Raw genomic sequence first — 26,771 nt, 5'->3', positions numbered from 1 at the left:
TTGGCACAGAGTATCTTCACCAGACGTGCTGCAGCACCACAGCTGCAGCGCTGTATGTGTAGACAAGCCACTAGACCGGGATGGGCAAACTTTTTGGTCCGAGGGTCACATCTGGGTGGGGAAATTGCATGCAGGACCGTGAATGCAGGGCTGGGGCAGGGGGTTGGGGTGTGGGAGGGAGAGCTGGGTGTGTGTGTGGGGGGGTGTGCCGAAGGGGCTCAGGGCAAGGGGTTGGGGTGGAGGAGGGGTGAAGAGTATATGAGGGGGCTCAGGGCAGGGGGTTGGGGTGCAGAAGGTGATGCGGAGTGCAGCAGGGGGCTCAGGGAAGGGAGCTGGGGTGCAGGAAGGGTGCAGTGGCGGGCTGGGGTGCAGGAGGGATTTGGCAGGGGGTTGGGGGGCAGGGGGCAGGAGGGGTTGGGGGTGTGGACTCCGGCCCAACACCGCTTACCTGGAGCAGCTCCAGGATAGCAGCGGCACACACCAGGGCCAGGGAAGGCTCCCTGCCTGCCTGCCATGGCTCCGCTCCACTCCTGGAAGTGGATGGCACCACACCCCTGTGGCCCCTGGGGAAGGGGGGCAGAGGGCTCCACACGCTGCCCTCCCCTTTGGGTACCTCCCCCGAATCTCCCATCTAGGAGACTAGGCCTTAGACCTGCTGTAGGGAAGTGGTGAAATGAAAGACAATGTAAAGGCTGTATAGGCAGTGAGGTTCCCAGCTACCCGGTAAAATCATTAAGAATATTAGGAAAGGATATTAGGAAACAGTATTTCACTAGGAGGGTGGTGAACCCCTGGAATGGGTTACCTAGGGAGGCAGTGGAATCTCCTTCCTTGGAGGTTTTTAAGGCCCAGCTTGACAAAGCCTTGGCTGGGATGATTTCGCTGGGGTTGGTCCTGCTTTTAGACTAGATGAGCTCCTGAGGTCTCTTCCAACCCTAACCTTCTATGATTCTATGAACCGAAATCTCTAACAACCTGGCTGGAACCTCTCCACACGGCATTGCAGAAGTGGCAGTGAGAATCCAACAGCAGCAGTGGAGTAAAGCAGCGGCAGCAAGCAACCAGCAGTAACCGAGAAAAGCAGAGGAGGAATCAGCAAATATCCAGCTGCAGAGACCCATGGTAACCAAGGAGACATTGCTTCACACCTCCCCACATCCTGTTCTTTCTGTGATGGGAAGTGAACCCCTGTGAATGCACCTCTGAACTCTGGGTCTTCACTAACGAAGAACAGCCAACTGTGAGTGAGGTGCAACAGAGGGAGAGGGGAGTGATGTGTTAAAGGGAGATTCGTTTGCTGGATTTTCCCACCACAAAGGGCACTGCCCAATACACTGTGGGGTCAGGTTAGCTTATGGTCACATGCTTTTGAATGTGGTTGTGGTGATCTCCCAAACGAATGCGTGGTTCCCTTTCTTTTTAATAAAAGTTCTTTTGCTATGCACAGACTCCGTGCTTGCCAGTAGGGAAGCATTGCCTCTTAAGGGCACCTAGGGGTGATGTTAAGTTTTCCCAGATTACTGGGTGAGGGCTTGAGCCAATTCTGTTTTGTATTATTCAGAGGAACCCTTGGATATTGAACCCAGATCTCGTTGCTGCCGGCTCCCTCTGGAAGAAGAGTGACACTCACAACATAATTTAAAATGGCAGTGCCCTCTACAGACAGGTAATTATAACAACAAAACCCCCTCACCTGTGTTACTATGTATTGCCTGGCATTGTCAAGACTGGTTTATGACACCCAAAATGTTAAGTGGATATTCATCATATTACTAATTCCTAGGCTGGCATTCAGGAAACACTGCTGTTTTGTTGACACACTATGTGCAGAAAAATTGGAAATTTTGTTTAAAAATTGGCCTCCAAACAGATATTCTGGTGCTCATCCAGTAGTAACATTACATAATTTAAACAACTTTTACACACATATAAAACATCACAGTGCAGAAAAATGTAATGCCATAATAAATAATTTAGAAACAGTTCCTTGCATGAGCATTCTGTTAGCAATTTAGTTCTGTCTCTTCTGCCTGACAGATGTGGAATATTGTGTGCATGATACTAACAGCTAAAAGACATTGATACAAACAAAGCCTATTCAGCATTTTTACAGTGGTGAGATGCATTAATAATGCAGTTGTCACAAGGTAGTCTAACATGAATATATGTTAATATATATTGTCAGGCCCTCAGGCCATGGGAAGAATGGCTTACATATATAGTGTGGTTCTATTCTGCAAAGTGAATACGTAAACTTGGTGCCTTCTTTCTCAACAAGGTTGAAATAGATTTCAGCCTACATCTGTGGATTCAGTCATATCTCCTCACTTTAGTGCTGAAAGTCAGTTTTTAACTGCATTTTGCTCCTGCCAGCACTGCACAGCCAACACAGCTAAGGGAGAGCTGCCAAAGTGTTTTGCTAGCAGCCTGTAACACGTGTTGGAAGTGCCATTTGGGGGATTTAAAGGTTTTGTTCTGTTAAGTTATAGTACATGCATATTATTTTGTACTGCATCGGTGAGTTCAATATCAACTGAAGTTCTTCAATGAAAAAAATAATTTCAAGATTTTATTTTTTTTTTTAAAAAAAGAAGACAGGAAAGGGAAGTGTTACACCTGCAGAAATTAGACTGCAGAATCAGGGCCTACACTTCCTTCCCTAAAAAGAAAAGGAGTACTTGTGGCACCTTAGAGACTAATTAATTTATTTAAGCATAAGCTTTCGTGAGCTACAGCTCACTTCATTGGATGCATACTGTGGAAAATACAGAAGATGTTTGTTTTTATACACACAAATCATGAAAAAATGGGTGTTTATCACTACAAAAGGTTTTCTCTCCCCCCACCCCACTCTCCTGCTGGTAATAGCTTATGTAAAGTGATCACTCTCCTTACAATGTGTATGATAATCAAGGTGGGCCATTTCCAGCACAAATCCAGGGTTTAACAAGAACGTCGGGGAGGGGGGGTAGGAAAACAAGGGGAAATAGGCTTGAATAGAGACTGGGAATGGCTAAGTCATTATGCAAGGTAACCTAAGTTAATTGTATCCAATTTGCAAATGAATTCCAATTCAGCAGTCTCTCGCTGGAGTCTGGATTTGAAGTTTTTCTGTTGTAATATCGCAACTTTCATGTCTGTAATCACGTGACCAGAGAGACTGAAGTGTTCTCCAACTGGTTTATGAATGTTATAATTCTTGACATCTGATTTGTGTCCATTTATTCTTTTACATAGAGACTGTCCAGTTTGACCAATGTACATGGCAGAGGGGCATTGCTGGCACATGATGGCATCTATCACATTGGTAGATGTGCAGGTGAACGCGCCTCTGATAGTGTGGCTGATGTTATTAGGCCCTGTGATGGTGTCCCCTGAATAGATATGTGGGCACAGCCGGCAACGGGCTTTGTTGCAAGGATAGGTTCGTGGGTTAGTGGTTCTGTTGTGTGGTATGTAGTTGCTGGTGAGTATTTGCTTCAGGTTGGGGGGCTGTCTGTAGGCAAGGACTGGCCTGTCTCCCAAGATTTGTGAGAGTGTTGGGTCGTCCTTCAGGATAGGTTGTAGATCCTTGATAATGCGTTGGAGGGGTTTTAGTTGAGGGCTGAAGGTGACGGCTAGTGGCGTTCTGTTATTTTCTTTGTTAGGTCTGTCCTGTAGTAGGTGACTTCTGAGAACTCTTCTGGCTCTATCAATCTGTTTCTTCACTTCTGCAGGTGGGTACTGTAGTTGTAAGAATGCTTGATAGAGATCTTGTAGGTGTTTGTCTCTGTCTGAGGGGTTGGAGCAAATGCGGTTGCATCGCAGAGCTTGGCTGTAGACAATGGATCGTGTGGTGTGGTCAGGGTGAAAGCTGGAGGCATCGTGGTCAGTAGGTTTCCGGTATAGGGTGGTGTTCATGTGACCATTGTTTATTAGCACTGTAGTGTCCAGGAAGTGGATCTCTTGGGTGGACTGGACCAGGCTGCGGTTGATGGTGGGATGGAAATTGTTGAAATCATGGTGGAATTCCTCAAGAGCTTCTTTTCCATGGGTCCCGATGATGAAGATGTCATCAATATAGTGCAAGTAGAATAGGGATATTAGGGGACGAAAGCTGAGGAAGCGTTGTTCTAAGTCAGCCATAAAAATGTTGGCATATTGTGGGGCCATGCGGGTACCCATAGCAGTGCTGCTGATTTGAAGGTATACATTGTCCCCAAATGTAAAATAGTTATGGGTAAGGACAAAGTCACGAACTTCAGCCACCAGGTTAGCCGTGACATTATCAGGGATAGTGTTCTTGACGGCTTGTAGTCCATCTTTGTGTGGAATGTTGGTGTAGAGGGCTTCTACATCCATAGTGGCCAGGATGGTGTTATCAGGAAGATCACCGATGGATTGTAGTTTCCTCAGGAAGTCAGTGGTGTCTCGAAGGTAGCTGGGAGTGCTGGTAGCATAGGGCCTGAGGAGGCAGTCTACATAGCCAGACAATCCTGCTGCCAGGGTGCCAATGCCTGAGATGATGGGGTGCCCAGGATTTCCAGGTTTATGGATCTTGGGTAGTAGACAGAATATCCCAGGTCGGGGTTCCAGGGGTGTGACTGTGCGGATTTGATCTTGTGCTTTTTCAGGGAGTTTCTTGAGCAAATGCTGTAGTTTCTTTTGGTAACTCTCAGTGGGATCAGAGGGTAATGGCTTGTATAAAGTGGTGTTGGAGAGCAGCTTCTTGTTCATATTCCGACCTATTCATGATGACAACAGCCTTTGTCAGCCTTTGTCCTTTGTCAGCCTTTTTGATTATGATATCAGAGTTGTTTCTGGGGCTGTGGATGGCATTGTGTTCTGCATGGCTGAGATTGTGGGGCAAGTGATGCTGCTTTTCCACAATTTCTGCCCGTGCACGTCGGCAAAAGCACTCTATGTAGAAGTCCAGTCTGCTGTTTCGACCTTCAGGAGGAGTCCACCTAGAATCCTTCTTTTTGTAGTGTTCGTAGGGAGGTCTCTGTGGATTAGTATGTTGTTCAGAGGTGTGTTGGAAATATTCCTTGAGTCGGAGACGTCGAAAATAGGATTCTAGGTCACCACAGAACTGTATCATGTTCGTGATGAGAGAAGGAGAGGATAGGAAATATTTCCCAGGATAGGAAAGCTGCTTCTGCTGGGCTAAGAGTATAGTTGGATAGGTTAACAATATTGCTGGGTGGGTTGAGGGAACCATTGCTGTTGCCTCTTGTGGCATGTAGTAGTTTAGAAAGTTTAGTGTCCTTTTTCTTTTGTAGAGAAGCAAAGTGTGTGTTGTAAATGGCTTGTCTAGTTTTAGTAAAGTCTAGCCACGAGGAAGTTTGTGTGGAAGGTTGTTTTTTATGAGAGTATCCATTTTTGAGAGCTCATTCTTTATCTTTCCCTGTTTGCTGTAGAGGATGTTGATCAAGTGGTTCTGCAGTTTCTTTGCGAGCGTGTGGCACAAGCTGTCAGCATAGTCTGTGAATAGAGACTGGGAGTGGCTAAGTCATTATGCAAGGTAACCTATTTCCCCTTGTATTCCTAAACCCCCCCCCACACACACACACACACACACACCCTCCTCAGATGTTCTTGTTAAACCCTGGATTTGTGTTGGAAATGGCCCACCTTGATTATCATACACATTGTAAGGAGAAGGAGTACTTGTGGCACCTTAGAGACTAACCAGTTTATCTGATGAAGTGAGCTGTAGCTCACGAAAGCTCATGCTCAAATAAACTGGTTAGTCTCTAAGGTGCCACAAGTACTCCTTTTCTTTTTGCGAATACAGACTAACACGGCTGTTACTCTGAAACCTGTCATTGTAAGGAGAGTGATCACTTTAGATAAGCTATTACCAACAGGAGAGTGGGTTTGTTTGGAAGGGGATGGGGGGGGAGAAAACCTGGATTTGTGCTGGAAATGGCCCACCTTGATTATCATACACATTGTAAGAAGAGTGATCACTTTAGATACGCTATTACCAGCAGGAGAGTGGGGTGGGGGGAGAGAAAACCTTTTGTAGTGATAAACACCCGTTTTTTCATGATTTGTGTGTATAAAAACAAACATCTTCTGTATTTTCCACAGCATGCATCCGATGAAGTGAGCTGTAGCTCACGAAAGCTTATGCTCAAATAAATTGGTTAGTCTCTAAGGTGCCACAAGGACTCCTTTTCTTTTTGCGAATACAGACTAATACGGCTGTTACTCTGAAACCTGTCATTATGCAAAGCGCTTCATTTAGCCGTATGGAGTGGAAATCTATCAACTGCATGAAAAAACTTGTACAGATACAGACAGACATCATCTTCCTTTCCAAATGCAAACAGATGGACATCGTACCAAAAGGACTGAAGGTAAAAAATCCATTACAATCCACATACCACATAGACTATGCTGACAGGTTTTTCTAAGTAATCTGGCCATTCCCCTGTATAAAAACTAGTCTGCTCTGTAGCTACCATTCATGCTCTTCTATGCCTTGCATGACATCAGAACAGCACCCTACCTCCTCATAGGTTGAAACTTACTAAGAACATTTATTTGAAAATAAAACAAAAAAAGTATAATTTGCTGCTCTAAAATGTAGAAAAGAATCACTTTTATATAATAAATGTGTGTGAGAACCGTACTCCTATGGGTATCACATCCCTGACTTATGCTGGTATAACTGCGTTGCTCAGGGGTGTGCACCTAACTCCCAGTATAGACAGAACTATGTTGACAAGAGGGTTGGGGGGCGGGGAGAGGGTTTCTGGCTTTTCCCATCAACATAGGCAGCATCTTCACTAAGCACTACAGCAATTTAGAAAGGTTTTGAACTATCAAATTGCACATATAGCTAGCACATGATGTTGCTGTTCCCTTTATCTTCCGTTCCTCCTTTTGCTCCTATTCTTTGTCACTCTCACTTGTCTTAAATTAGATTGAGAGCACTTTAGGGAAGGGAGCATATCTTTCTCTGAGTTTTTTGTACCGTGTTGAGTACATCGGTCCATAAGTCCAACTGGAGCCTTTGAATACTACAAATAATAAGGGTTTAGAAACATTTCAAAACTAGTAGCTGTAGAGAAAGATCAAAACAAACATGGAATCTGAAGTCCCATCACCCCAAGATTTCAGGGTGGAGGTTAGCTTCAAATGTCTGATCTGAATCCACCTCCTAAGGTTTTGGTCAAAATGCTAACTGTTTTCTGGTTCTAGTTCAGAAAGGGTCCCAGGTTGCCAAAAAAAAGTCTCATGAGAATTTCTGATCTTATAAGATTTAAAGCATTCCAAGATGAATGATGACATCAGCATTCTTTCAAGATCTATCATTTGGAGTGAACATCTCATGACACCAACTCACAGAATTTCAGTGTCACTGAATCAAAGCCATTGACCTTGAACCTGAACAATGGATTTAATTCTATTACAGATCTAACAGGTCCTAGGGAATTTTTTGTTGTGTTTTTTTAATTTGGAGGGATTTATACCTGCAGATTTTATCTGCTACTCCTTTCATGTTTTGCCTTTCTTTAACAGCACAAAGATTGCTATAGCATATCTTGTATCATGAGAATAGATTGCAGGTCTAAACTAATCCTGATTTGATATGGAAAACATCTAAGGTTTTAAGAACCTTGCTGGAATCTGACCATGTTTAAGTTTTTCACGTTTCATACGTCCCTAGATGTAATTTTTATTGCATAATCTTTCCTGTATGTCGAGTCTGATAAATGGAATATGCCTCATTTTAGTTAATAACCACAAGGTGGCATGCAATACATATAGAAATACTTACCAGGAAGAACACAGTACAAATAGTTGATGGTATGTACTTCCTCTACAGTGACTGGAAGTTTAAAGAATTTTGTAATATTAAGTCTAAATACGTCAAGCTAAGTATCTTGGGAGTGTCAGCCTATTCCAGTCCTACTTTCTCAAATAAGACAAGGAATAAAATGGACTGTATACCTCTTAGCATGGTTTTATATTCTCACTCACTTAATCACCACAGTCAGATCAGAAGTTTTAAAAAAACCTTTAAAAGTTTTAAAATACACAGAGAAACTGTTTCAAACAGAAACCAAGCTTCTACAGCAGCTCTTTGTATGTAGTGGAAATCCCTGTGGCAAACTTAGAACTTTTAAAAGCTTCCTTTTAATAAAAAATGGTACTTTGTGTATTCTAACCCAGCCACAGGGATTTGTTCTACTCAGATAGATGGAGTTCAGAACAGTCAATGGAAACCTCAGAAAATTTCTCCTGTATGGCCCACAGAACTACAACAATTTTAGCTGCCTTGCTCTGCATGATATATGCACCTGTGATGGGTGACCCTCCAATTTAGTTTAAACTACTAATCTCCATTGCAAACTTTTTAAATTAAACCTAAAGCATTCCCCTTTTTCATACAAATGTAGTTGATATGACAGGTGTGTACTGTTGTTGCCTAGCATCTGAGGCCTGAGTCCATTCATGCTGAAGACCACAACGCATGGAGAAAGTGAGTTTGAATATTTCTGCATTTTTTCAGTTGAAGGTGGTTACAGGAAAGCTTAACTTAAAGCCAATCTCTATTCTTATGAAGTATTCAATGACCCTATGACAGGAGGTTCGGGGCGTTGGTGGCCTAGTAGTTAACACACACAACTTCCAGGCCTTTGCCTCTCTGTCAGGGTTGTAGAGGCTTTGGCTTTCTACTTGCATCTAGGCCTTAGCCATCAAGGGGGTATTGTTGGGGACCTGGGCCTTCCCTCTCCATCAGGTCCCAGCCCAGGGACCTGTGGGAAGGAACACAGGCAGGGTCTTTCCTGCAGCAAATCTAAGTTTGTTTCTCTGGGCTACTTCCTACCTTTTCTGTTTGGGGCATGGTCCATATAGTCCAAACACTCAGTCACTCAACAACAACAAAGGGAGTCCAAAGGAGGTTCTCAAAGGGGGGATGGTGGCTAGAGAAGGTACTGCCCAAGAGTCTTACTCACCCTGTAATCCCCTCTCAGGCATCAGCCTCCTGTCTGACTTCCTGGAGAAGGCTTCCTCTCTGCTGCAACCTGTCCACCACCCTTTTCCTGGACTTCTGAGCCCCCCCTTTAATCAGCTCCTCCAGTCAGAGCATGCTTGGCAGGCCCAGACAGGTGGAGCTATGTGGGCCTAGTATTGCCCCCTTACCGCTTGGGGCACCATGGGGTTTGTATACCCATCACAGATCTTACGATATCTCACCACTTAGTTGTGCGAGAGGTATGGGATCATAGTAGAAAATGTGTGGCCAGTGGTTTTAAATCTCTGAATGCATCATTCTTCAGATTTTCTGAATCTGGGACCTGTTGGGGTCCACTTGTCCAAAAAATATCTAACCTCATATAGATAGTGACCTAGACTTATGTTTATTCCCTGCAATACTATTCACCAAAAAATATTCCTATTTCTACTTGTTTTTTCTCAGGATCTTTTATTGAATGTACCCTAATCAAAACAGTTATGCTGTAAATGCTGAAAACATCATCTACAGATGACAAGGCATTAATTATACTTGCATATGACAAGAAGAGATAACTATGCTTGTCTTTTGAAAACCAAAGAAACAATTAACACGGTTGCTTAATGTCGGTTGACTGAAAATTCCTTAACATTAAGGAGAAGTGCTAATTGCTAAAATTCTTAGATGTATTACATATTATTAAAGTCCAAAATGACCTACATCTAAATTAATGAGGATGAACTACAATAAAAAGATAAAATTGCTAATGAGATTGTGAAAGGCAGGGTTATCAAAATATATGTTAATGCATAGGGTTGACAGCAAACACCTGTATACTTGTCATGTTTAAAAAAGTAAATTTTGACATACAAACCTTATTATATATAGTGCAGCAACAGAGTAAATGATATCCCACTATATAAGAGGGTTTCTGTGGAGATGGCCCTGAGTCACAAAGTTGGGACCAGATCTGAACTTCCTTGAAGTTTGAAGGGGTACAAATCCAAAGTTCCAGTGTGAGACCCACAGTCTCATCAGGGGCTCAGTCCTGCAAGGTGCTAAGTACCCCCAACTCCCACAGAAGCAAACAGACATTGAGGGTATTGAGTGCCTCACAGGATCAGTTCCGAGTAGTCTTACCCCTGCAGTTCATACTTGTTAATTTAGATGTAGGCCATATTGGAGTTTAACATCATGGCACATAGACCTATAGGTTTTGGTAACTAAACTCTAGTTTCTGATGACATTATAAATTATAAAATGAAGAATGAATAGTTTGTACATGTCACTAGATTCCAGCCTCCAATGATAAAAATATAGCGAGAGTTTGGTCGTGCTTTATTTTTTAAATAATTAAGTGCCAATATAAAACATGGAAAGCAAATATGAATGCTTATTAACATTTGTGTCCCATACCTCACCTTTTGTCTTAATGTACTTGTTTTATTATCTAGACATTTTCCCACTAGACTTGTGATAATATGGCAAAAAATAATGTTCTACATCACATCCACAACAATTCTGCTCCATTGGGGTAACAAATTAAAAGAGAGAGAGAGAGATTGGACTGAAAAGATGTTTTAGCGCATCCCTAACGGGAAATTTTCTGTCCAGGCTAATACTGGCTTAAATTAAAATCAAGTTATCAGCCTCCTCGGATGTGGTGTTATAAAAGCAATGGCATTTTAGAGATTTAAAATATAGAGGGTCACATTACCCACCCCAGGTTGAACACTGTGGGGGGCGGGGGGGACACCCCTGTGCACAGATCTAGTGGGGGGCCAATCTGGTCCATAGATATCAAAATGATTAAAATGCAGGATGGCTTTGTTATGAACATTCACAACTGATGAGACACAATTACTGGAGTTTCAGAGAGCCACCAACTAGCCATGGTACCTTACCCTGATACTCTATTGTGATATTTGTATTATGATGTATCATCAGAACTTAGCATCATCACAGTGCAAAACAATGTAACCCAATGTTAGGATGTAGTACTGAGAATATTATGTGACTCAAGTCTGCTAAACACATTACCTTCTCCTTTTCTCCTCTCCTCCTCTCACTTCATCACTACTGGATAGGAGCCTGGCAACTTTGGCCTGTTTATTCAGTGCTTTCTGTGGTGCCGTTGTGTTGCAATAGTTGAATACATATATATTCACTCATGTCTGCTAACAATGTTTCAAATGTAAAAGAACACTCACCAAAACATTATGAAGACTTCAGGTAATTCCTAAAAGATCTTAGGTCTTTAAAAACCATGTAGTGATTTGGGACAAGTATAGTCTTGCTCCTATGTACCTCATGCTAATTAAAAAAGAAGCTGTACCAAGGAGTACTTTAGGCACACAGGCTAATGAGGCAGCCTCTTAGGGTTCCAATTTTCACCAAATTCCACTGTTGTAGCTGCCATTGTCCAAACAAACCAGATTTGTGTGTGTGTTTCCTCACGATACAACTGCTGAAGTTTAAGCCAGAGTTTAAGCCAGGGGATGAATGCGGCAAACATGGAGAGGTTTCTCACCTTGTATAGTAACTTGAGATCTTCAAGATGTGTCCCTCTATAGGTGCTCTACCTGAGCAGGATATGCACTCACCTGAGCAATCTTAATCAAAAATTTTTGTCAGCAGTGTACGTGGGTCTGCACCTGCACCCTAGACACCCTCGTAACCTTCATATCAGGTATATAGACAGAGGACGGACCAACCAGCACTCCAGTTCCTTCTCAACCTCAAAGTCCCATGAAAGAGACTCTGAGGCAGAGGGGAGGAAGGTGAGTAATGGAGGACCCATAGGGATACACACCTTGAAGAACTCCAGTTACTGTCCTTCTTTGAGTAGTGTCCCTATGGGCACTCCAGGTCAGGAGATGCCCAAGCAGTACCTCTACCATGGAGGAGGGTGCCAAGGAGGCGGATTCTGTACAGATTGTAGGATAGTATCTCCGAAGGCCACATCAGTCCTGGAAGTGGGCATGCCGGTAAAACATGTGCAGCAAAACCAGGTGCCTACCCTGCAGATGTTTGAGATGGGTACATTTTTGAGAAGTGTTACTGAGATAGATTGAGCCCTGGTGGAATAAGCAATAACTCTTGAAGGGGAATGAACCCCTGCCCTGAGGCTTCAAAGCATGGCAGGACACAACCTGCAATCCATTTGGACAGTCTGTGGGTGGAGATTGGATGTCCCTTCATTTGTTCTGCAATAAAGATGAAGAGTCTAAGGGAAACCCAAAAGGGCCTACACTCCTGTTGAGGTAAAAATCAAGAGCTCTTTTAATATCCAGTGCATGGAGGCTTGCTGTCAGGCTCTGTGTTCTAGATGGTCAGGCCTGGTGGTTGGATCAGTGGTCAAAGCCAGAGGTAGGGTTGGAGCGGGCCGAGGTGGGGGCAGTGCTGAAACCAGGCTATATTTCAGAACCAGGGTTAGACTCCATGGACAAGCCAAATCAGGATTGAATTCAGAATCAGGTAGAAGACAGGTTGGCGTAAGTCCAAGAGTGCGGGGGTCAAGAGTTGGGTGCAAAGTTGGAGAGGGTCAGGAACAGGGCTGGAGCAGGAGCAGGATAGGGCAAAGACAAGGCAGAAGTGGGCTGGAACCAATCTTGGCCAAGGCTGGGGCAGGCACAGGAAATGGCTCAAGGGCAGGCTGGAACCCTAGGGAGTCTGACACTGTGAGGCAGAAGGAGTATTTCTGGCCAAGCAGTGCTGTTGCTCAGACTAACTTGCAACTCTTGAAGGGTCAGTGAAATACCTGTACCTCAGGGTAATCTGATGCAGGCCCTGCTCAGGGATAGGCTGCTGCAGCATGACTGAGGACTGAGTCACTCAGACTCTGCTGGAGAGATGAGTCATGGCAGCTGAGTGAGCAGCCCTGATCTAGCTGTGGTCCAACCTCACACTTCTTCTCTAGAAAAGGGAGGTGTGGGGTAAAATACTGGTAGGCGACTCTCCTGATTAATGTGGAATTCAGAAGATACTTTAGGAAGGAGGAAAGGATGTGGATGTAGAGTCTCAGAATCTCAGACTTTAAGGCCAGAAGGAAACATCGTGATCATCTAGTCTGACTTCCTGCACATCACAGACCACAGAACCCACGCTCTCCTGTAATAGACCCATAACCTCTGGCTGAGTAACTGAAGACCTCAAATCATGATTTAAAGACTTCAGGTTACAGAGACTCCACCATTTACACTAGTTTAAACCTGCAAGTGACCCAGGGTGCACATTATAGAGGAAGGTGAAAAATTCCCCAAAACAGGTTACCTGCCAATCTGACCTGGAGGAAAACTCCTTTCTGAACCCAAATATGGTAGCCGGCTGAACCTTGAGTATGTTAGCAAGAACCACCAGCCACACACCTGGGAAATAATTCTCTGTGGTACTCTCAGCCCTCCCTATCTAGTTCCCCATCTACAGCCGTTGGGGATTTTTGCTACTAGCAGTCACAGATGGGCCACACACCATGGTAGGCAGTCTCCTCATACCATCCTCTCCATAAACTTATCAAGCTCAGTCTTGAAACAAGTAAGGTTTTTTGCCCCCACTGCACCTCTTGGAAGGTTGTTCCAGAACTTCACTCTTCTGATGATTAGAAATCTTCATCTAATTTCATACCTAAACTTGTTGATGGCTAGTTTATATCCATTTGTTCCCATGTCAACATTGGCACTTAACTTAAATAACTCTCCCTCACTGGTATTTATCCCTCTTATGTATTTACAGAGAGCAATCATATCTCCCCTGAGCCTTCTTTTGGTTAAGTTAAACAAGCCAAACTCTCTGAGTCTCCTCTCAAAAGGTAGGTTTTCTATTCCTCAGATCACCTTAGTAGCCCTTCTCTGCACCTGTTTCAGTTTGAATTCATCTTTCTTAAACATGGGAGACCAGAACTGCATACAGTATTCCAGACGAGGTCTCACCAGTGCCTTGTATAATGGCAATAACAATTCCCTATTTTTACTGGAAATACCTCGCCTGATTCATCCGAGGATTGCATTAGCCTTTTTCATAGCCACATCACAGTGGCGGCTCATAGTCATCCTGAGATCAGTCGATACACCAAGGTCTTTCTCCTCCTCTGTTGCTTCCAACTGATACATCCCCAGCTTATACCAAATATTCTTTTTGATAATCCCTAAGTGAATGACCTTGCACTGTGCACTTGTCAGGGTTCCTTCGCCACTCTGAACTCTAGGGTACAGATGTGGGGACCCGTGGACTCAGGGCTTAATCTTTTGCAGATTTACTGGGTCTTTTCCCAGTGAAAGAGCCTTACACAGTAATATACTACATAACCACTACTTATTAACATCACCAACCACAGAATGCACATGCTACACAAACAGTGCTCACCACTCCCAATAAGACAGATAAACTTTTCTTGATGGCCAGTCAGGATCAGGTCCATCTGGGGGACTCCAGTTTCTGCACGGTGTCATTGGCAGAGTGTTGAGGCCTGGCAGCTCTGATCTTTGGGGCTGTGTCCTGGAGTTGTTTCCCAAAGAACTCCCTTTTTTGACCCCAGTTTATATAGTAAAATTTGAGCCCTTTTTAACTATACCTTAACCAATCATTATACTAAAATTTTACTAACCAATCCTACGCTAGTGTAACAAAATTCTTTAACCAATCCTACCCCACCACCTTAATTAATTTACACCTAGCAAAATTAATTATGTAACAGACAAAAACAATTAAAGAACCAGAGACCATACAGATAAACAATTGGGAAAGAGGGACCATAATGACAAAATAATGAAGAAATGAGGATTTCACATTATGATAAGTGATTTCTTGACAGACAGAATGCTATCAAACTAAGTTTTCTTTAACCATCTTAAGATCTGTTTCTTTATCTGGTGATAGTGGGTGCCATTAGGATGGGGTCTCCTTCTTAACAGCCTGATATTACATTGTTTTAATGTAATTTAGATGGAATGTGAGGATGTGACTTCCTGCTTCTCATAATGGCTACTGGTTGGTTGCTCTTTGAATCTGGCTGCACATGAAGGCCTTATCCTTACAGTTCTTGATGTGTGATAGGAAGTGTGGACAAGTGTAGCTGGCTGTTCTGAGCTCCAATATGTTGATATAAAGATTGTCTCCTGAAGGGTCCATTTTCCCTGAGCTATGAAGTTTTGGAAGCATGCACCCCAACCTATTAGAAAGGCATCTATAATCCTTGTGGGAAGAGGTTGTACAAATGGAACTCCCATGCACTTTGGGGGTCCTTCCACCAGTTCAGAAAGAATCGAGGCTCCTCAGAGGTACGGTTACCTGCTTGGATAGATAGCGTCTGTTAGGCGTGTAGAACTGTAGACTGTTCTCAACCATGTTTGAAGACTTCCAAGAGTGAAGTCTTGCTAGGGAAGTCACAAACGTACAGGCTGCCATATGGCCCATATGCCATATGGTTGTAGGCAAGCCCTTGCAGTGGCTTGTGGACTCTGTTGGTTGTTGAAACAGCGCTTGACATTGTGGTGAATCTATCCCTGTGCTGTGGCAGAAGAGGAATACCAGAGTGGCACCAATGAAGTCTATACACTGTGTGCATTTTAGGGTAAACTTCTCCACATTAATGTGGAGACCCAGAGAATGAAACAAAGACAAGACCTTATTGGTTGCTGGCTGTGCTTCAGAAGTGAGCAGCCTTGCAGGAGCAAGTCATCCAAGTAGGGAAAGATGATAATGCCAGTCTGGCAAAGATAAGCTGCTGCGGTTGACCAAACTTTGATAAAGACCCTTGGGGCAATGGAAATGGCTCTACTTGGCTTCTCAATGCACAACATGGTCTTCTTAGTTGGTACCATGGTTATGGTACCAAAAGGAATGGGAGCCTCAGCAGTACCCATATTAGGACATGAAGTCTCCTGAGACCCAGATCAAGGAGATGACTTTCCCTATTTCTTTTCTCATTCCAGCGAATGGGGTCTCTTCTTCTTGTAGGGGCTGGAGAGTACCCCAGAGCCTCCAGGTCGTTGCTTACCATGGAAGCAGAGGTGGTCAACAGAACCAAAGGGCCTCAGAGTGCACTCCACAAGTAGGAGTTCAACTCATATTTTTAGATCTTCTTTTAAATCCTAAGTAGATCTTACATCTAGAAGGAGTATGGGTTTCTTCTAAGCAGCAGAGGCAGTGTGAATGTCTGTTGCTGAGAGGAAAAGACCTGTGGCAGGTCTGGCAGGGTTTGAAGCCCAGGGTCTTGGGCAATAACCTGCACTCGATGCTGCCACAAACCTGGGGTTAGCACAGCGGAATCCACAAGCCAAGAAGAAATAAAAGGGATAAACCTAATCACATCTTCCTAGACATTTCCTGATTTACTTATATATCTGGGATTTTAAATTAGTAGTTTCTAGGTATGATACTGATGATATTTTTTTATACCTGGCCCAAGCTTCTTACAGCATCGGTGCTGCCCTGTCTGCCTCTCCCCGGGAGAAGAACAACAGACAGACAAAAGGGAGTCTTTTCTTAATTTTAAAAAGTTATGGCCTTCCCACTGGCTTTTTTGGCAGGTGCCCACTCCCTTCCTTTTACCTATGCATAGCAATGAGATTTTTTAACCCTTTTCAGGTAGAACAATTAGAGAACAGCTACTAAGAGGGATTTTATAGCTACTGGCTTGCTGGGTGTCCATAAAAGGGAACTACCCCCCCTTCATTTATCATAGTGTACATTTAGGGTGGGGCATAATGATTTCCCAAATATTCTTCCTTCAATTTAAAAGAAAAAAACAACTTTCATACTTTTAACAGAAAAAGAAGTCTTACCTCTAGAAAATTCAATATATGAAGCTAAACAGTCTTGCAAATCAAAATGCATCATTCAGATGTAGCTTGATAATATCCAGGTGAGTATGCCAATATGTACATTTCACCAAACCAGTCTGGCTACTTCATCTGATCTGAGGTTTGTACAAATCTGAAACACATGCGTAGGCTGTTCCCTGGGAATTCCCTACACCAGCAGAAGTGGTATAAAAACTAGACAAAATATATGCACATACAAACTCTTGTCTTTCACTTGCTGTATAATCCCAACTGCACCCCATACAGGTAAGTAACTGAATAGCAAACAAAAAGCCACATGGTCCTCTTTGTAATAAAAAAAAGTACAGCAAGGGCAAAGAGCCCCAAAATTATATTGCAGAGAATAGCTGCATCTGTATCATATGATACAGTCATGAGAACAAAATGTAGCAAACAATGGGTGTGACTAAAAACACCCACTGAAGAAATTTTAAAGAAAACCTTTTAGACTATGTGTTGGAGAAGATACAGAGAACTGCTCTGGAACTGAGCATATAGTTCATAACATGACAAATAACTGGTTCAATTTCATATCTTTTTCTGTTCCCTTAACAGGCAGATTGTGAAATTCTTCAATTTCATTAACATTTTTGCCTATTTGATAGTCTAGCAAAACAGTTCATTGCAAATATTTAAACCCTGAAGAAATTTATGCTGTGTTAATTAGCTATATAAAGTATGTTCTATGATTGGATTATTATCTAACAGACATGAATTTTGATTATAACTGAAAATACAAATTGAAATTTGCTTACCATGAATTTTTGAACACTTAAACTTAACATTCTCTTTCCATTGATATGTGTTAGTTAAGCTCAAAAGTTCATGGAGAGCAAACACAAAAGAATTGCAGTCATGGTTAAACTTAACATATTTTCAGATTTAATAGAGAAGAGTCAGGTCAGTCTTCCATCTACCAGTAAAATTGGTGTTATAAGCATCAGCAGCTTAATACAGAAGAGGGCTGTGTTCTGAGTGCTTGACATACTTTGGTGATGCCTCATATGCTCTTGTAAATAGTCTTATCTAGATGAGCTAGATTAGCTGCATTTAAGATTAACATTTGTTTATTCTTATGTTAGTCATAAGTCGTAAATCGTGATAAAGATTACTTGAGTTTACATATTTAATATAAAGTTTATTTAGCAGTAAATTATTTTAACAAAATACAACCACCTTTACCACTTGATTTTAATCACTGAGTCATGAAGTTCCTGAGTGATATGCCAAAACTGTAGCAGTTTACTATACGGTCTGCCACAAAATTCTACACACAAGCTAAAAATTCTCAGTTATTGTACTGTCATACCAAAGTCCAGCACAAAAATGATTCCACTCAGAATACTTCCAAAACATCTGCAAACTCCACAAAAGAAGGTGTGGTTCAAAGAAACGTGGGAGGAGTCAGGACAAAGCCAAAGTACTGAGAGCCTGATTCTGCTCATTATTTTGATAATTATAGTTTAAATTATTTATAATATCTTTGTAGATTCATAGATTTTAAGGTCAGAAGGGACCTTTATGATCATCTGCTTTGACCTCTTGCATAACGTAGGCCACAGAATTTCAGTAAGTGATTACTTCATCAAGCTCACACCTTCTGGTGAAACTAGAGCATATTTTATAGAAAAACATCCAATCTTGTGTGCTGTAAAATTAATAAAATCTTGTCTGTGACGTCCTTAAGTTTGCAGTTACTAAATTTTTGTGGAGAGGAGGAGCAAGGTTGTCAGTTCTGTGGGCTTATTAGTGAAGTATGGATCAGCAAAGTTTCTACCATGAATTATTAAAGGAAAGTGACAGCCTTGCTATCAGCAGAAATATGTATGTCAGAGTGCCAAAATGTAAGTGTCAGTAGATGCCTAAGCATACAGATGACACCAGTGGACTGAAAGCATGTGTGTAATCAGTCTCCGACTTCAGGGTACTCAGAAAAGGACATTACACATTTCCATATTGTGTGCCCTCTTTCTACCATATGAGTAGTTACTTAATTAAATGGGAAACCTAACAGGTCTTTGAAGTTCACATTGCTCATAGGGAAGGATGTCAGGAGTGACACTGACCTGAATTCTTACTTATGTGACTGCAGTAATGGGAAACTTCTGAAAACCTCAGTTGTTATTATATTTATTAATGATCATGTAGAGAGAGATATAACGTGTGCACTCCATTTTGAATATTGATTTCATGACATACTGAGAATATAATAGCTGTCCTGCATGACCTCACAAGCTTAAGGCATGCCTAGGAACAGTGCTATATATTATTTATAATATGAACAACTGCCAGGTAAACAATCACAGAAGAGGCGGGTAGTCAGCACAGGTGAAAGTGCTTCTCAGAATAGTTCATTTCTGTGACGGTTTGGGGAAACTGCCCAATTTATTAATTCTGGGTGGTGTTTATGAAGTTATAAAATACTGTATTTTTAGTGCTTCTATGTGAATGCAGAATCCATGATTTGCTGACAAGACCTGTAGCATGTACCCATCAGACTAGGGACAACAGAGAGTGATTAAAATTGGCAACTGCGCTCTCCGCCAAACAATGAGTATGCTAAGGAGGGTAACTGAGTTGGGAAACCAATGTGACCAAGTGTCTCTGCAGGGGGCTGTTGGAGTGAAGAGAGTAGAAAATTCTCACACAGGACATAGTCAGAAATAACAAAGCAGGTATTTAAAAAGGACTCATTGGGAAGGCTTTAGGAGAAACAGGAAGCTTTGGACAAGAGAGGGAAGAGATGACCTTGCTTTCATAGCCAGGGGGAGAGGGCTAGTTTAGCTGTGTGACTAACCAAGTTAAAAACCAGCTAACCTAGTTCAGAAGACAAGCCATGAGCTGCAGGAGATGGGTCCTGGATGCCCCTAGAGGACTCTGATCCCAGTCGAAAGAATGCTCTGAAGCGGTGAGAAAACTGAGGCAGATAAATGCATGTAAGGTTTTATTATTTTTGTCTAGAGCTGGGTATTTCTCAAGATCAATGCTGTTCTAGAATCCTGTGTAAAGTTTGTGTGTGTTATGTAAAAAGAAAAGGAGTACTTGTGGCACCTTAGAGACTAACCAATTTATTTGAGCATAAGCTTTCGTGAGCTACAGCTCACTTCATCGGATGCATACTGTGGAAACTGCAGAAGACATTATATACACAGAGACCATATTGTTTCAAGCTCACGAAAGCTTATGCTCAAATAAATTGGTTAGTCTCTAAGGTGCCACAAATACTCCTTTTCTTTTTGCGAATACAGACTAACACAGCTGTTACTCTGAAACCTGTGTGGTATGTGTTACACTTACATCATGCCCCTGAAGAGGAAACTGTAAACCCAAAGGCTGTGTTTAAGCTACAGGAGAGTTTGAGGGGTCAGCACTAGTCTCAGAGGCTAGGCAGTTGGACCATATGGTTTAAGATCTCAGGGGGTGATGCTCGAGAGAGGATCTAAGCTCGCAGGAAGGGGTGCTAGACAGAGGATCTGCACATTTATTAGTATAAAGGGTTAATTTACTGGATGTGGTTTATCTTCTCTACCGCAAAGTTTAATAGTCTGTGTTTTGCCAGAAGTTTTAGTTGGACATTTATAAAGCTGGGCTGCTCTAACTTGTGCTTGAGGCCAGGCCCAGGATCAGAGAGTGGACATAAAGCCACTTTTGTCCTTGTTCAGTTTTTGCACTCAGCATAATTCAACATAATCCAAGGATTGGGGACCAAGTCTCATGCTGCTGGGCTAAAAGCATGTGCATGTTCCCTTACATCAGAAATAATCAGGCGACGGTCACATCCTACTGAAATGAGGGGTTGGGAAAGCTAAGCTTTTATTTTAAGTATTGAAATATTTCCAGAGGAAGTTTGTATGAGATCAAACATCTAACAAGTTGCTTGCTTGCAGCTTTAAGACCTTCTGCAACTTTAACTCCTCACTTTGATGTCTGAAAGCAGTTTCCTAAAATTAGGAAATTCCAGTTCCTTGAAACACAAATAAGTTTTAACTAGGAAAGCAAAATTTCTTATTAGCAATATCACATAGGCACCAAGTTACCCCAGGGATGGGAATTTGACTAGCTATCACCTCAAGCACTCACTAGCTCTTGTAATCCAGGCTGGTTACTTTGCACTTCTGATTAGAGCCATTGACTTGGGAAGTCTAATGCCTACTATCCACTCATAAGGTATTTATATTCCCGTACAGTGTGACCCAAGTTTGAAAACAAAGGCTGCACTGCTGCTGTTGAACAAAATGACAGAAGTATGGATTCTTGCATGCAAAGTTTTGGACAGGAATACCCAATTTTGCAGGTGTTCTTCAGCCTTTAAAATTCCAAAGAGCAGAATCATTTCTAGTCAGCTTAGTAAGAAAATCAGTTGTTACTGATCACCACTGAATCTAGTATTTACTTTTTGCTGCAGGTGGTTTTGCACCTACTAGAGCTCAATGATCCTTCTTACAGTAAAAACAATCAAAGAGAATTTAAGTAAATCTGGGGGCCTTAAAAGCTAAGTGTTTTTCACATGTGAAATGTTTGAGACAGATAATGAATGAGGAAAGAACAAATGAATATCAATGGAATTCTCAATTGATGATCAAAAGAAGAAGGATTTTAAAAAGCCCCAACATTAACAGATGTTGTGATGTGGCATACCAGTCTTTCAGATCTTGTTGCAATTACTATTAGGAAAGACAGACAACATAGTCATCATAAATGTTTGGATAGCAGTGATTTGTTTGATTGGAGGATTGTTACGAAAGGCTGTAATATCCTGTATTAGCTATATGCAATTAAGTTTACTGGTATATACAAAAATATACAGGTGTGTGTATAATTCAGGGTTTTTCCCCTTTTGTGCCTTAAATTATACAGATACATAATTGAAAAAAAATAACACAATGTATTATTTAATATGCCATAATCTTTCAATATAAGACCAGTATTTACCACTATTTATAAGTACAATATTTAAATACAAACTTAGCAACTTATCTTGTCCACTCCACTCAAATACATTTGTCAACACTTCCCCCCATCCACCCCTTATGCTCTGAGCCCTATCTTGTAATATGATATTTGAGGACACTCATCTCCTCACAAGATTAGGTCCTTGCTCAAAGTTTGTTTCTGCTCAACTTGCCCAAGACACTATTGCTTTCTCTGCACTTGCATTTTTCTTCTAATTTCCCATTGTTGCCCTGTCACCTGTGCAGCCAGTGATAGCAATGGTGGGAGCACCAGTGTAGACAGGCTGACGGTAGTTGCTGACATCATCAGACAGTCTAGACCTCTTTGAGCAGCGTTATACAGGATGGTGGGTAACACATGGGACTGTCTATGCTGGTGCTCCCTCTATTTTTATCACAAGTAGTGCAGTGCTAGAAAATTTTGAGGAACAATACTCGGGTGGACACAGCCTATGGGCCCAATTCTGTCCTGATATACACTGTGCAATTCTGCTGAATTTGAATGGGTTCCATGAGCATAACTGCAGTCAAAATTTAGCAGTGTGCCACATTCCTGCATAATGTGAAATCCTGGCTCCATTGATGCTAATAGCAAAACTCATTGATTTTGATGAGTCCAGGATTTCACCTATTATTTTGAATGGTGACTCTCACAAAACTGACAATGTCCTTTAATATCACAGTCCACCCAGAACATATCCTCAATCTTTGCTGCTTAGACTTTGCAAAAATAGGTGTCAGCATTAATGGTGTCTTGAAACAAAATATTTTAAAAATTCAGTTTGCAGCATTCCGTAACTTCTTGGATGCAAAACTATCACTTTGTTTTCCAGCAGCAGTTAATGCCACACATCTTAAATTTACAGTGATGTGAAACCCAAAGCCTTTCAAATTACTTGGTATGATGCCAAATAAAATACCAAAGAAGGATAGGATTTTCCACAATCAGTTGCAGATTCTTCTAAATTTTCCCTGTGTAACCAGACATTACTCACTCCTGCCTGGGGAATTCCCACTACATTACAAAACTTTTTTTTTCTCTTTTTAAAATACATTTAAATATGAATTGAACTGTTGGTTTCAGTTCATCAAATAAAATACATAGCTACTGCCACAGAACTTGAATCAAATGGAAAAACTGCTTTCCTTCCGTCTTATATTTTAACAAGCGGAAGTGCTATTTGGTTCAAGCCCGAATTGTCATTTAAAAAAAAAAAAAAAAGTAGTCAGCAGCAACTGGCTACTACTTCCTATCACCCATTTGTTTTCCTTTTATTTATTGTTACCAAAGTGGGGCAAATTCTGCTCACACCCAACAGGCAGGAGTTGGGAAGGCTATCATTGACTTCAGTGGATTTTGGATCAGGCTCTAAGTGTAATTTACTGTACTTCTGGAGTAAAATCCTGGCTCCTTTGAAGTCAATGGGAGTTTGACACCCAGGATAAAACTCTCATTGGCTTCAACTTGGCCAAGATTTCATCTGTGGTTAACAAAACAGGTATGCAGCATGTTTTGCACAGCCTTACAAACTGTGAAAATAATCTATAATATTAACAGACTTCAGACCATAGTGCTATTGTACAGTAAGTGCTGAGCCATTGTGAAGAATATTTTTCTGCTACTCTACTGTTTCTTTTTTGTTTGTTTGTTTTAAAATGTAATGCTCTTTTGCCACCTTTAATCTCTATCGTTTTGCAAGTTTACATTTTACATAACACAAAAATATCAATACAAAAAATACCAAGATATATAATATACTTTTTTGTATGGACTCCATAAATCTTCAAAAGTGATATTTATAATTTGTGGTGAACAGTTATAATGGGTGCCATTAAAACTGTACATTTACCACTTAGCGTGGTTAAATTTATCACAGTATTTGAAATAGTTCCCATTCTAAGTATAACAAGTATAACAAATACCAGCATAACAGTAAATACTGCAGTGTAGTAAAGGCACATTTTTAATAGTTCCCACTGTATATTTTCATTATTAAAATATTACTCTTTTACATATTATGAGCCAGGTGAAACCTTGTTATGGGTAGAGTTAACACTGATGCATAAACATGCCCTTCAATTAACATAACTGTAAGGATAATTGCCCACCTAGAAACAAAAGGAGTATGTGAATCTGCCCTGGCTGAGTATTGTTTGTTTGTGTGTGAGAGAGAAGGCAAAACACAGAGGACCAGACAGAAACGCGAACAGCCAGAGGGAGCAGCTGAAAGCATGGAGTCTGACCCTGAAAAAAATTTGAAGGAGAGGTTTTTGGGTCAGGGCGCAGGATGAAAACATGCAAATAAGAAGGATTGTATATGCAAAAACATGCACACCTCATGGCAGATTGCATCCTTCTGGGAAAACCAAAGTGTTCTTAAACAACAGATGAAAGTGAAAGCTGAAATTAGGGGAAGCTCAGAATTACTCTATTACTTCTACAGGTTACTATGTACAATATAGTATTGAAACACGGGAAGTGAACCCTCTGAAACTCAAGAACAGAGAGGTTGCAGGTGGCAAATGCACAGAGTGAACAGAGATAGATCTAATATGGCATCTAAACAGAGAGCTGCAAATAACTGTCATGCATCACAATGTTGCAACAGTGTATAGTATAATTTTATTGCAATTTATCATCAAGTATAGATGCAATGTCAGTATCTGAAAATTTAGCATCCTCATCTTATCTTCCGACCTCCACTGGCTACTGGAAGTAAAGGGATGGACAGAAGGTATAATCACACTCCTTATTCTCTCTTGGCCATAGGTTCCATTTATGAAAGAAGGCTAGGCATTTCCCTTATTCACATTGTCCATTTGCTTAGCACTCCACTTTTTGATTAACTTGCATGAAGTCTTGCAAACACCAGTTTACTTGCTTTGTTCAGGATGAAGTAGAGCTAGTGGGACACAGAATGTACTGAAAAATTACATGTACAGCTTTGAAGAGTTGCATTCATAAGAACCACAGGTCCAGCATAACTGATCTGGACATTTTAGTCTTACTCCAATGTCCCCATCTACTTCTAGATTCTCTCATGAAATATAGAGTAGTTAATTCTTTCTAGATCATTAAGTTAATATAGTATGACTGAAAAAAGCACCTAAGGGGTTTAGGAGCATGAGCATCAGTGAAAGTTGACTTGCTCAAACCAAATTCTGATTGGCAAGTTGAGCCTTTTTGAATCGGTTACATCTTTGTAAGTCCCAATGGTGCACTGCTGGGGCATTACTAAAGAACAAAGAAACCCGTTTATCTGTTAAGTAAAGTAAGTGTTAACGCGGAAGAAAGATAGTACAGACTGAGAGGCCTTATCTACACTATAGAGTTTTGTCGACAAAACAGTGGATGCATATACACTACAATGTGACTTTGGGCATAAAAAATGCCCTGTTTTGGTGACAAAATAAAACCACCTCGATGAGAAACATAAGACTTTTTGCACAAAAGTTTTGTTGACAAAGTGCCAGTGTAGACTTTGTGCTTGATTTTATCACTTTAATTGGCCCCCAGAAGGCGTCCCACAATGCCCATCCTGACCTCTCTGGTCAGCAGTTTGAACTCTGCTGCCCTGCAGCCAGGTAAACAACCATCTGCCCCTCCCGCTTTAAAGCCCCAGGAATTTTTAAAATTCCATTTCCTGTTTGCTTGGCATGGAGAGGTCTCATCACATCTTCCCAGGTGACCATGGCAGCCTCACCCGCCAAACACTCTCACTTGGACCACTGTGGAGCTGTTGGCTCTGCTCAGTATTTGGGGACAGGAAGCTGTGCAGTCCCAGCTGCACTTCAGCCATAGGAATTTCTATATCCACAGACAGATTTCTCGAGATTTGTGCAAAAAGGGGTATGACTGGGACACAGTGCGGTACAGAGTGAAGATAAAGAAGCTGAGACTGGGGTACGAGAAAGTGAGGGAGGCAAACTGTGACTCTGGTGCGGCACCGAAGACCTGCCAGTTTTATAAGGAGCTGGATGCTATCCTCAGCAGCGACCCCACCTCCACCACTAAAAATCCCATGGATATTTCGGCGGGCCTGGAGGTGGCTGCAGAAAGAAGACCTAACCCAGAGGACAAAGTTGTTGATGAAGAGTTGGAGTTAGACAATGATTTGGAGCCCATGGCGGGATCACCCAGTGGGGAAGACAGCCAGGAACTGTTCAGCACTCCAGAAGAGACTAGCCAGTCTCAGCAGTTGCTCTCCAGCAAGCAAGAAGCAGGAGAGGAGACACCAGGAAAGTGGCTTTGCTTTGTGTATTGCAGAGGTGGGTTCAGGGTATAGAAATATACAAGGCTTGCTGTGTTTCTGTGTGTTGGACATTTCCCTGTGCAGCTAATCAGCACAGCGGAACAGAGTGTTGATGCATGCCAAGAGCTGTAGAAAACTTTCTTGGAGGTACTTGGCAATCCTCTGCCGAAGGTTGCTGGGCAGAGCTGTTTTATTCCTTCTTTCATCATAGGAAACTTTCCCATGCCACTCAGCAATCACTTGTGCAGGGACCAAAGCAGCAAAGAGGCAAGCAACATACGGACCAGGGCGGAAGCCACAAGCATGTAGTAGATAACCCTTGCTTCCCACAGCAGTGAGATATCTGCTACAATGACCCCCACGTGTGGAAAAGTGTGGGAGATTTAGAATTTTGTCCATAGTTGGCTGCACCATGACCCTTCCAGAGTGCTATTCCCCAGGTAGAGCGCCCCCACCCCAGCCAACTCGCACCATGCTTGGGGTGTTCAGCAAGATTTGTGCTTGCCAAAGGTCAGTGAGAAAGTGATTTGTTATGTTACCAGAGCTATATTTTACTGAAATGTTTCAATGCTGTGAGTGAACTTAACAATCATGCTTCTGTGTATTGTTTGTTGTGTTTATGCAGATGTGGCCTTCGGGGCACCCCCTACACACTGGCGGAGGGTCTCCGCCAGATAGAAAGCACCCAAGATGGAGCAAAGACAACCTGTTCAGGAGGTACTGCAGTGCTCCAATGCAGAGAAAAGGGAACACAGAGAGTGGAGGGAAGCTGAAAGGCAGGACAGAAAAGAAA

The 26,771-nt window shown here is 42.0% G+C and overlaps 1 long non-coding RNA gene across 1 annotated transcript; it reads left to right on the top strand.

The window, feature by feature from the left end:
- Positions 1 to 1,216: 1,216 nt before the first annotated feature.
- On the top strand, positions 1,217 to 26,771 carry LOC144260332 (uncharacterized). The gene is made up of 3 exons (XR_013345011.1): positions 1,217 to 1,240; positions 1,562 to 1,666; positions 26,604 to 26,771. It is a non-coding gene; the product is annotated as an uncharacterized LOC144260332 (long non-coding RNA).

Source organism: Eretmochelys imbricata, chromosome 2, assembly GCF_965152235.1.
Source record: "Eretmochelys imbricata isolate rEreImb1 chromosome 2, rEreImb1.hap1, whole genome shotgun sequence".
NCBI classification, from domain to species: Eukaryota; Metazoa; Chordata; order Testudines; family Cheloniidae; genus Eretmochelys; species Eretmochelys imbricata.
The sequence above is the reverse complement of the archived record's forward strand: the minus strand, read 5'-3'. Positions and strand labels throughout refer to the sequence as shown.